Source organism: Panthera leo, chromosome C2 (genome assembly GCF_018350215.1).
Source record: "Panthera leo isolate Ple1 chromosome C2, P.leo_Ple1_pat1.1, whole genome shotgun sequence".
NCBI classification, from domain to species: domain Eukaryota; kingdom Metazoa; phylum Chordata; class Mammalia; order Carnivora; family Felidae; genus Panthera; species Panthera leo.
In genome coordinates this window covers 50,399,332-50,410,320 of record NC_056687.1, presented here as the reverse complement: position 1 = coordinate 50,410,320, position 10,989 = coordinate 50,399,332, and the positions used below count along the sequence as shown (strand labels likewise).

Genomic DNA, 10,989 nt, shown 5'->3' with positions numbered 1-10,989 from the left:
CTTGGCTGGGATTTAAACCCCACTGTCTTAGAGGGTCCTGCTCTGTGCGCCCTGGTTCCAGGGAAGTGCTGCTGTGCTCCACCAGTAAATGGCCTCTGGCTGGTGGGCGCAGGGTGGGTCCTTTGTCATTTGAACAGCTATGTGCCTTTTTTCCACAGCACTCAAGGGAGGGGATTGCTTTCTCCCACTGTGGACTGCTCCTCTGAACTAGTTACCAAGCATGGGGCTGGCGCCCCTCCTCCCCAGGTGCGAGAACAGGGCAGCCAACCCCAGTCTGGAGAAAGCCCCGTGGTTAGTAATTGCATCTTTCTGTTTTTGTTTTTGTTTTTGTTTTTGTTTTTGTTTTTGTTTTTGTTTTTTTAATGATCCCTGGTTCATGTTTTTCTCTTGTCCAAATATAGTCATACACTTCCTCAGCCTCTCTCTCTTCCCTTTGTCTCTCCGCAAAAGGGGATCCCTTCCCTCCATACCTACGCTGACCATTTTATCTCTCCCAGTTTGCAATCACACACCTATGGCCTGCCAGGTTGTCCCCATGGACCTCTGGAGAAGTCTCTGTCATTCTGCAACCTGGACTCCTGGAATTCAAAGTCCTCTAGCCTCTAGACTGCTGTGTTTGAGGGATGAGGGAACTTCAAGTCCCCCTACTTCTCAGCCATGTTAGATCTCCTCTCTCTGATGTTTCTGTTGTAATTGTTTTCAGGTGCCATAAACTACACCCAAATAATGCTGCAAACTTAATCACTAAAATTTCTGTGTGTCTGACTGCTCCACTTACTGGCTGTTCTCCTATTTCTCTCCCTGACCTTAGGCCTCTCTATTCGCTGAGACACAATAATATCAAAGTTAGGCCAAATGGCCTCTAAGTGTTCAACTAAAAGGAAGGAGTTGTACATCTCTCACTTTAAATTAAAAGTTAGAATTAATTAATCTTAGTAAGGAAGGCATGTTAAAAGCTGAGATCAGCCAAAATGTAGGTGTCTTACAGCAAACAGCCAAGTTGGAAAAGCAAAGGAAAAGTTATTGAAGGAAATCAGAAGTGTTACTTCAGTGAACAAATGAATGACAAGAAAGCAAAACAACCTTATTGCTGATATGGAGAAAATTTGAGTGGTCTGGATAAAGGATCGAATCAGCCACAACATCCCCTTAAGCCAAAGCCTAATCCAGAGCAAGGCCCTAACACTCTTCAACTCTATGAAGTCTGAGAGAGGTGAAAAAGCTACAGAAGAAAAGTTTGAAAGTAGCAGAGGTTGGTCAGAAAAGAGAGCCGTATATGGGAAAAAAAAAATGCCATCTAGGAATTTCAGAGATGGAGAGCAGAAGTCAGTGCCTGGCTTCAAAGATACTCTTATGAAGGGCTAATACAGCTGGTGACTTTAAGTTGAAGCCAATGCTCATTTACCATTCTGAAAGCTCTAGGGCCTAAGAATTATGCTAAAGCTACTATGCCTGTGCTCTAGAAATGGAAAAACAAAGCCTGGATGACAACACATCCCTTTACAACATGATTTACTGAATATTTTAAGCCCATTGTTGGAACCTACTGCTAAAAACAAAAATAATCTATTTCAAAATATTTCTACTCAATGACAATGTACCTGGTTACCCAAGAGCTCTGATGGATATGCACAATGACATGTATGTATTGTTTTCATGCCTAACACAACATTCAATCTGTAGCTCATGGATCAAGGAGTAACTTTCAAGTCTTATTATTTAAGAAAGACATTTTGTAAGGCTGTGGCTTCAATAGATAGTGATTCTGCTGATAGATCTGGGCAAAATAAATTGAAAATATTTTGGAAAGGATCTACCATTCTAGATGCCATTAAAAGCACTTGTGATTCATGGAAAGAGGCCAAATATCAACATTAACAGGAGTCTGGAGGAAGGTGATTCTAATCCTCATGGAGGACTCTGAGGGGCTCAAGACTTCCATGGAGGAAATAACTCCACTGTGGTGGAAATAGCAAAAGAACTAGAATTCGAAGTGGAGCCTGAAGATTGTGACTGAATTGCTATAATCTCATGATAAAATTTTCATGTATGAGAAGTTACTTCTTATGGATAAACAAAGGAAATGGTTTCTTGAGATGGAAAGTATTCTTGGTAAAGATACTGTGAATATTGTTGAAATGATAACAAAAGATTTCTAAATCTTATTAGTTGATAAAGGAGTGGCAGGGTTTGAGACAATTGACTCCAATTTTGTAAGAAGTTCTACTGTGGGTAAAATGCTATCAACAGCATGTCCTGCTACAGAGAAACTATTTGTGAGGAGAAAAACTAGAGTCCACTCCACGATCTGCCATGTTGGGTTCTGTAGGTTGTGTTGCCTCTACCTTGGCCTCCAGGGCCCTGTGGGGACTTGGCCCCTCCACACTGCTATGCCAAACCTAGGTCTTACTGCAGGCCACCCTGGTAGCACTCCAGCTTGCCAGAGACTATGCTGCCTAAACATCTCCTTCCCTGAAGGCAGGAACTGCCACTGGGGATATGCTGATGGTCATCAGTGCAGTGGTAGGTTTTCAGTTTGATGAGAGACTACCACCCATCCTAAATGTACTGGAAGTGAAAGGCAGAGAGACAGGGTTGGTTTTGGAGGTGGTTCAGCATTTGGGTGAGAGCACTGTAAGGACTATTGCCATGGAGGGTACAGAAGGCTTAGTTAGAGGCCAGAAAGTCCTGTATTGTGGTGCACCAGTCAAAATTCCTGTTGGTTTTGAGACCTTGGGCAGAATCATGAATGTCATCGGAGAAACCATTGATGAGGGAGGCCCCATCAAGTTTGCACCTATTCATGCTGAGACTCCTGAGTTCATGGAGATGAGTTTTGAACAAGAAATTCTGGTTACTGCTATCAGGGTTGTGGATTTGCTGGATCCCTATGCCAAAGGAGGAAAAACGGGGTTCTTTATTGGTGCTGGAATGTGCCAGACAGTACTGATCATGGAGTTAATTGACAATGTCGTCAAAGCCCATGGTAGTTACTCTGTGTTTGTCACAAATACTCTGGTATTTGTGAGAGGACATATGAAGGCAATGACAAACTATGAGTGATTGAGTCTGGTGTTATCACCTTAAAAGATGCTACCCCCAAGGTAGCGCTGGTGTATGGTCAAATGAAGAAACCACCTAGTGCTCATTACAAGGTAACTCTGGATGGGCTGACTATTGTTGAATACTCAGAGACCAAGAGGTCAAGATGTACTGCTATTTATAGGTAACATCTTCACTTCACCCAGGCTGGGTCTGAGGTGTCTGTTTTATTGGGCAGAATTTCTCCTGCTGTGGGCTGTCAGCCTACCCTGGCTACTGATATGGGTACCATGGAGGAAAGAATCACCACCACCAGGAAGGGATCTATTACCTCTGTACCTGCTGATGATTTTACTGACCCTTCCCCCTGCCCATTTGGATGCTACCACTGTATTGTCCCATGCTATTGTTGAGTTGGGTGTCTATCCAGCTGTGGATCCTTTGGATTCCACCTCTGGAATCCTGGATCCCAACATTGTTGGAAATGAGTATCATGATGTTGCCTATGGGGTACCAAAGATCTTATAGGACTAAAAATCCCTCTAGGACATCATTGCCACCCTGGGTATGGATGAACTTTCTGAGGAAGACAAGTTGACTGTATCCCATGCACAGAAAAATACAGCCTTTCTTGTGTCAGCCATTCCAGATTGCTGAGGTTTTCATAGATCACATGGGGAAGGTGATACCTATGAAGGAGAGTATGAAGGAGACCATCAAAGGATTCTAACAGATTTTAGCAGGTGAATATGACCATCTCCCAGAACAGCCCTTCTATATGGTAGGTCACGTTGAAGAAGCTATGGAAAAATCTGATAAGCTAGCTGAAGAGCATTCATGAGGGGATCTTTTTGGCAAACTAAGCACTCGTTTTTCATGCTATCCCTCTCCTTGCCCCTAATCCAAAAATGTCAGTTTACACTAGAGAGCACATGAGAGCCTTTCCTGAAGACATTGTATTATGTCTGAAGAGTATTTAAGGTTTCTAATAAAATGTACACCCTTCAAAAAAAGGGAGTTAATTCATGCTACAAACTTTACTGTTGTCTTATTTTCAGAAATCGCCACAGCCACTGTAGCCAACATCAAGGCAAGATACTTCACCAGAAAAAAGATTGTGACTCACTAAAAGCTCAGATGATATACATATATATGTATATGTATATGTATATGTATATGTATATGTATATGTATATGTATATATCTTTTTATTTTTTTATTTATTTTTAAAAAACTTTTTAAATTTTTATTTATTTTTGAGAGAGGCAGACAGAGTGCGAGTGGGGGAAGGGTAGAGAGAGAGGGAGACACAGAATCTGAAGCAGCCTCCAGGCTCTGAGCTGTCAGCACAGAGCCCGATGTAGGGCTCGAACCCACGAACCGTGAGATCATGACCTGAGCCGAAGTCGGACGCTCAACCGACGGAGCCAGCCAGGCACCCCTGTATATATCTTTTTAGACATAGTAGTATTGTACACTTAATAGACTACAGCATAGTCTAAACATAACTCTTATATGCATTGAGGAACCAAAAATAATATGATTTGCTTTATTGTGGTATTTACTTTATTGTGATCTTCACTTTATTATAATCATCTGTAACCAAACCTGCAATATCTATGAGGTATGCCTGTAGAATATTTTATAAGCTAGAGACTATGTAGATCCCATATAATAATTTCCCACTTTTAATTATTTTTTAAACTGTGTGTATAATAGCTTTTATAAATCAATAAAACTATTTATTGTGAGGATATTGAATTTTATTGAAATAGCACTAATTTTTAACTGTAGAATAGTTTCTTAATATAGTGTTTATACAAGTTGCATACTAATTGTGAAATCATTGTAACTGTGTAAAGATATAAAGAAGAATGTAAAGGCCAATTGAAATCCCAATACTTTGAGAAAACAGCCATAAGCATTTTAGGGCTGTACTGCAATGCCTCTCTCTTTGCACACACACATGTTCTTTTTACAGTGAGATAATCCTTTCCATTATGCTTTGCCTGGTGGACACTTGTTCAGGGCCAGACACTTGGAAATGTAGTCTCCATCCATGCTATCTCACTCACTTTATTTGTCCCTGGGAAAGTCTCTTACTTCTAACATCTGTAATGTTGAATAAATATTTATTTAATGCAGATCTGTTTTGAAATACCCACAAGTCTTCTGTTTAAAGTAACAAAAACAGATTTACATATTAGCCTGAAGGTTTACACAGGGTTCTCTCTGGAAGCACAAGTGGCAGGAAGTTCTGACACTGGGAACATTCCATTGAAAATGCCCTGCTCCTGGGTATATAACTTGAAATTCATGAACTATCAACAGGAGCTTATCTTCATTTGCCCCATGGGAGGAAAATGAAGGGAAAGTAATGGAAGGGTAATGAGCAAAGCAGAGCTTCAGTAATAGAAAAAGTAAAAACAAATTGTACTACATTTTCTTTCCCACTGCCTAATTAAGGTGCGTGTTTGTGTATATCTGTAAGTATGACCATTCTACATTCTCTCATTTAAAATTAAAAAAAATAAAGACTGATATAAAAACCTATAATAATTATGGTAATAATAGTAACTACATTTGCATTTGTAAACTGCTTTACATATTTTAAATTGTGTTGTCTTATTTAATCCACACATGAGCCATTTGAGTGGCAGGGGATATATTATTCATTTAAGGAATTAGGAATCTGAGACCAAAAAAAAGTTTTGTGACTTGTTGAATGTTACAAAGCTGCTCTATGACAGACCTAGAACTAAAACTATCATATCAAGTTAGCTAATATGTAGTTCATGGTTCTTTCATGCTAAGGAACATAACCATTTCCTTTAAATTAAATCTGCAAGGAAAGCAACATGTTATGCACTAAAATATATTTAAATACAGGGCCATTTCAGGTTTCTCTGATGTACCCAAAATTTTAAGTTATAAACTGAATAGGTGTTGCATTTTAAATATTTTACAAACAGCTTATATAAACATTATATGCTTTGCAAACATAGCTTTTGAGTGATGAGAAGAACTTTAGATATGTCAGTATAATTAGGTTCTTTTAAAACTAAGAAACAATGGGGCACCTGGGTGACTCAGTTAAGCATCCAACTCTTGACTTCGGCTCAGGTCGTGATCTCACAGTTCATGGGCTAGACCAGTGTGAATTTCTGCATTGACAGTACAGAACCTGCGTGTTACTCTCTCTCTCCCTCTGCCCCTGCCCCACTCGTGCAAATGCTCCCTCTCTCTCACTCTCTCTCTCTCTAAAAATAAATAAATAAACTTTAAAAAGTAAGAAAATTTTAGACAGTTTAACTTATCCATAGTCATAGAGTTTTGGGGATACAGGGCAATGTGCAATGTGCAGGGCCATTTAGATTGTAAAATGAAGTGCGTGCGTGTGTGTGTGTGTGTGTGTATAACTTGAGTTATATAATATTAAGAAACTCAGTGATTTATCTAGTGATGCCTATTTGATAATTATTTTAATTATTGAATTACATAGTCATGAAGGTTTTGTACTGAAACTTTTTTTGTTAAAGTAATAATATATTGACAAAAATGCACTCATTACGTGAGTGCAACTTCCCCAACAGATCACGTTGAGTAAATATAACCACATTGGGAATAAAATTTGAACCATTATCATAACTCCAGAAACCCCTTCCTGTTCCTCTGACATCACTAAGCACCCCATATTCTGAATTCTAGTAATACAGATGAATTTCATCTCTTTTTGAACTTTATATATATGAAACATACAATGTACACTTTTGGATTCTCAGTTTTTGCTCAGCACTGTGTTTGTGAAATTCATTTAGTTGCATGGAATTATATGTGATTGAACCACAATTATTTAAATCCATTTGACTATTGATAAACATTTGGGTTGTTTCTAATGTTGGTAATTGTCAATAATGCTAGTACAAAACTTTTCGTATAAGGCTTTTGATGAACAACATGACACATTTCTGTTGAATTTAACGCTGAGAAAGAAAGGTATTGATCATTGGCCTTCCTTTAGATCATCTTTAGTGAATGCTGATATATAGATATCCAAAGCATTGTCTGAAAGAATTCATTGATCTAAATCTCTGAAAAATATATTCGTTACTGCATTGAATCAGTAGACAAATTTGGAAAAAAAAATATTTATTTAAAATATTGAGTCTCTAGGGGTACCTGGTTGGCTCAGTCAGTTGAGCGTCTGACTTCTGCTCAGGTAGTAATCTCACCATTCGTGACTTCAAGCCCCGCGTCAGGCTTTATGCTGACAGCTCAGACCCTGGACCCTGCTTCAGATTCTGTGTCTCCCGTTCTCTCTGCCCCTCCCCTACTTGCGCTCTGTCTGTCTCTCTCTCTCCCTCAAAAATAAACATTAAAAAAAGTTTTTTAATAAAGTATTGAGTCTCCAATCCACAAACGTGGCATATACCTTCATTTATTGGAGTTTTTGTACATTTTCTGTATGGTGTTTTATAGTTTTCACTGTAGATAATTTAAGAAAGTTTTATATGATATTTTAAGCATTAAATATAATGGATATTATAACTAACATAATTTTAGAATGTAAGTTTCTATTTGTTGCTTGAATATGGTGAATACAACCAGTTATTAGGTAAACCTTTTATTTAGAGATAATTTTAGATCAACTCCATTTGTAAGAAATAATACAAAGATATCTAATGTGCTTTTTACCCAATTTCCCTCAAGGAAACCTTGCAAAACTATAGTACAATATCACAACCAAAGTATTGACATTTTTACAGTCAAGACACATAAGAGTTATGGCAAACAAAGATCCCTCCTTACAGCCAAATCTACCTCTCTTCTTCTTCCCATCTTTTACTCCTGGCAACAAATAATCTGTTCTACACTAATATCATTTTTATTTTTAAAATGTCATATAAATAGAATCAGGCAGTGTATTATCTTCTGTTATTTGACATTTGATTTAGCATAATTTCTTGCAGGTTCATCCAAGTCATTGCATCTATCAATAATTTGTTGTTATAATTGTTATTTTTTATTGTTACTTGACCAGTATTACATGGTATGGATGTTCTGTAATTGTTTAGCCTTTCCACTGAAAGACATCTGAGTTATTTCCCATTTAGGGTTATTACAAAAACCAAAAAACTGCTATTGAACATTCATATACAGGTTTTCATGTGATTGTAAATTTTCATTTTGTTGAGATAAATTTCCAAGAGTGCAATTGCTGGGTCATATATGTGTATATTTACTTTTATAAAACTTGCCAAATCTCTTCTGCAGGATGGCTGTATTATTTTACATTTCCACCAGTAATGTATGAGTAATCCAGTTTCTCTGTATCCTTGTAAGCATTTGATTTGTCACTATTTTTATTTTATTTTATTTTATTTTATTTTTAATTTTTAAAAATATTTACTTATTTTTCAGAGAGAGAGAGACACACACAGAGCATGAGTTGGGGGAGGGGAGAGAGAGAGAAGGAGATTCTGAATCTGAATTTGTTTTTTTTTTTTTTTAATTTATTTTTTTATTTTATTTTATTTATTTTTTTTTTATTTATTTTTTTTATTTTTTAATATATGAAATTTACTGTCAAATTGGTTTCCATACAACACCCAGTGCTCATCCCAAAAGGTGCCCTCCTCAATACCCATCACCCACCCTGCCCTCCCTCCCACCCCCCATCAACCCTCAGTTTGTTCTCAGTTTTTAACAGTCTCTTATGCTTTGGTTCTCTCTCCCACTCTAACCTCTTTCTTTTCTTTTTTTTTCCTTCCCCTCCCCCATGGGTTTCTGTTAAGTTTCTCAGGATCCACATAAGAGTGAAACCATATGGTATCTGTCTTCCTCTGTATGGCTTATTTCACTTAGCATCACACTCTCCAGTTCCATCCACGTTGCTACAAAAGGCCATATTTCATTCTTTCTCATTGCCACTGTAGTATTCCATTGTGTATATAAACCACAATTTCTTTATCCATTCATCAGTTGATGTACATTTAGGCTCTTTCCATAATTTGGCTATTGTTGAGAGTGCTGCTATAAACATTGGGGTACAAGTGCCCCTATGCATCAGTACTCCTGTATCCCTTGGGTAAATTCCTAGCAGTGCTATTGCTGGGTCATAGGGTAGGTCTATTTTTAATTTTCTGAGGAACTTCCACACTGCTTTCCAGAGCGGCTGCACCAATTTGCATTCCCACCAACAGTGCAAGAGGGTTCCCATTTCTCCACATCCTCTCCAGCATCTATAGTCTCCTGATTTGTTCATTTTGGCCACTCTGACTGGCGTGAGGTGATATCTGAGCGTGGTTTTGATTTGTATTTCCCTGATAAGGAGCGACGTTGAACATCTTTTCATGTGCCTGTTGGCCATCCGGATGTCTTCTTTAGAGAAGTGTCTATTCATGTTTTCTGCCCATTTCTTCACTGGGTTATTTGTTTTTCGGGTGTGGAGTTTGGTGAGCTCTTTATAGATTTTGGATACTAGCCCTTTGTCCGATATGTCATTTGCAAATATCTTTTCCCATTCCGTTGGTTGCCTTTTAGTTTTGTTGGTTGTTTCCTTTGCTGTGCAGAAGCTTTTTATCTTCATAAGGTCCCAGTAATTCACTTTTGCTTTTAATTCCCTTGCCTTTGGGGATGTGTCGAGTAAGAGATTGCTACGGCTGAGGTCAGAGAGGTCTTTTCCTGCTTTCTCCTCTAAGGTTTTGATGGTTTCCTGTCTCACATTCAGGTCCTTTATCCATTTTGAGTTTATTTTTGTGAATGGTGTGAGAAAGTGGTCTAGTTTCAACCTTCTGCATGTTGCTGTCCAGTTCTCCCAGCACCATTTGTTAAAGAGACTGTCTTTTTTCCATTGGATGTTCTTTCCTGCTTTGTCAAAGATGAGTTGGCCATACGTTTGTGGGTCTAGTTCTGGGGTTTCTATTCTATTCCATTGGTCTATGTGTCTGTTTTTGTGCCAATACCATGCTGTCTTGATGATGACAGCTTTGTAGTAGAGGCTAAAGTCTGGGATTGTGATGCCTCCTGCTTTGGTCTTCTTCTTCAAAATTACTTTGGCTATTCGGGGCCTTTTGTGGTTCCATATGAATTTTAGGATTGCTTGTTCTAGTTTCGAAAAGAATGCTGGTGCAATTTTGATTGGGATTGCATTGAATGTGTAGATAGCTTTGGGTAGTATTGACATTTTGACAATATTTATTCTTCCAATCCATGAGCAGGGAATGTCTTTCCATTTCTTTATATCTTCTTCAATTACCTTCATAAGCTTTCTATAGTTTTCAGCATACAGATCTTTTATATCTTTGGTTAGATTTATTCCTAGGTATTTTATGCTTCTTGGTGCAATTGTGAATGGGATCAGTTTCTTTATTTGTCTTTCTGTTGCTTCATTGTTAGTGTATAAGAATGCAACTGATTTCTGTACATTGATTTTGTATCCTGCAACTTTGCTGAATTCATGTATCAGCTCTAGCAGACTTTTAGTGGAGTCTATCGGATTTTCCATGTATAATATCATGTCATCTGCAAAAAGCGAAAGCTTGAGTTCATCTGCCAATTTTGATGCCTTTGATTTCCTTTTGTTGTCTGATTGCTGATGCTAGAACTTCCAGCACTATGTTAAACAACAGCGGTGAGAGTGGGCATCCCTGTCGTGTTCCTGATCTCAGGGAAAAAGCTCTAGTTTTTCCCCATTGAGGATGATGTTAGCTGTGGGCTTTTCATAAATGGCTTTTATGATCTTTAAGTATGTTCCTTCTATCCCGACTTTCTCAAGGGTTTTTATTAAGAAAGGGTGCTGGATTTTGTCAAAGGCCTTTTCTGCATCGATTGACAGGATCATATGGTTCTTCTCTTTTTTTTTGTTAATGTGATGTATCACGTTGATCGATTTGCGAATGTTGAACCAGCCCTGCATCCCAGGAATGAATCCCACTTGATCATGGT

General features: G+C 38.2%; 1 pseudogene; it reads left to right on the top strand.

The window, feature by feature from the left end:
- Positions 1 to 2,313: 2,313 nt before the first annotated feature.
- Positions 2,314 to 3,883, top strand: LOC122198672 (annotated as a pseudogene).
- The last annotated feature ends 7,106 nt before the right edge of the window (positions 3,884 to 10,989 follow it).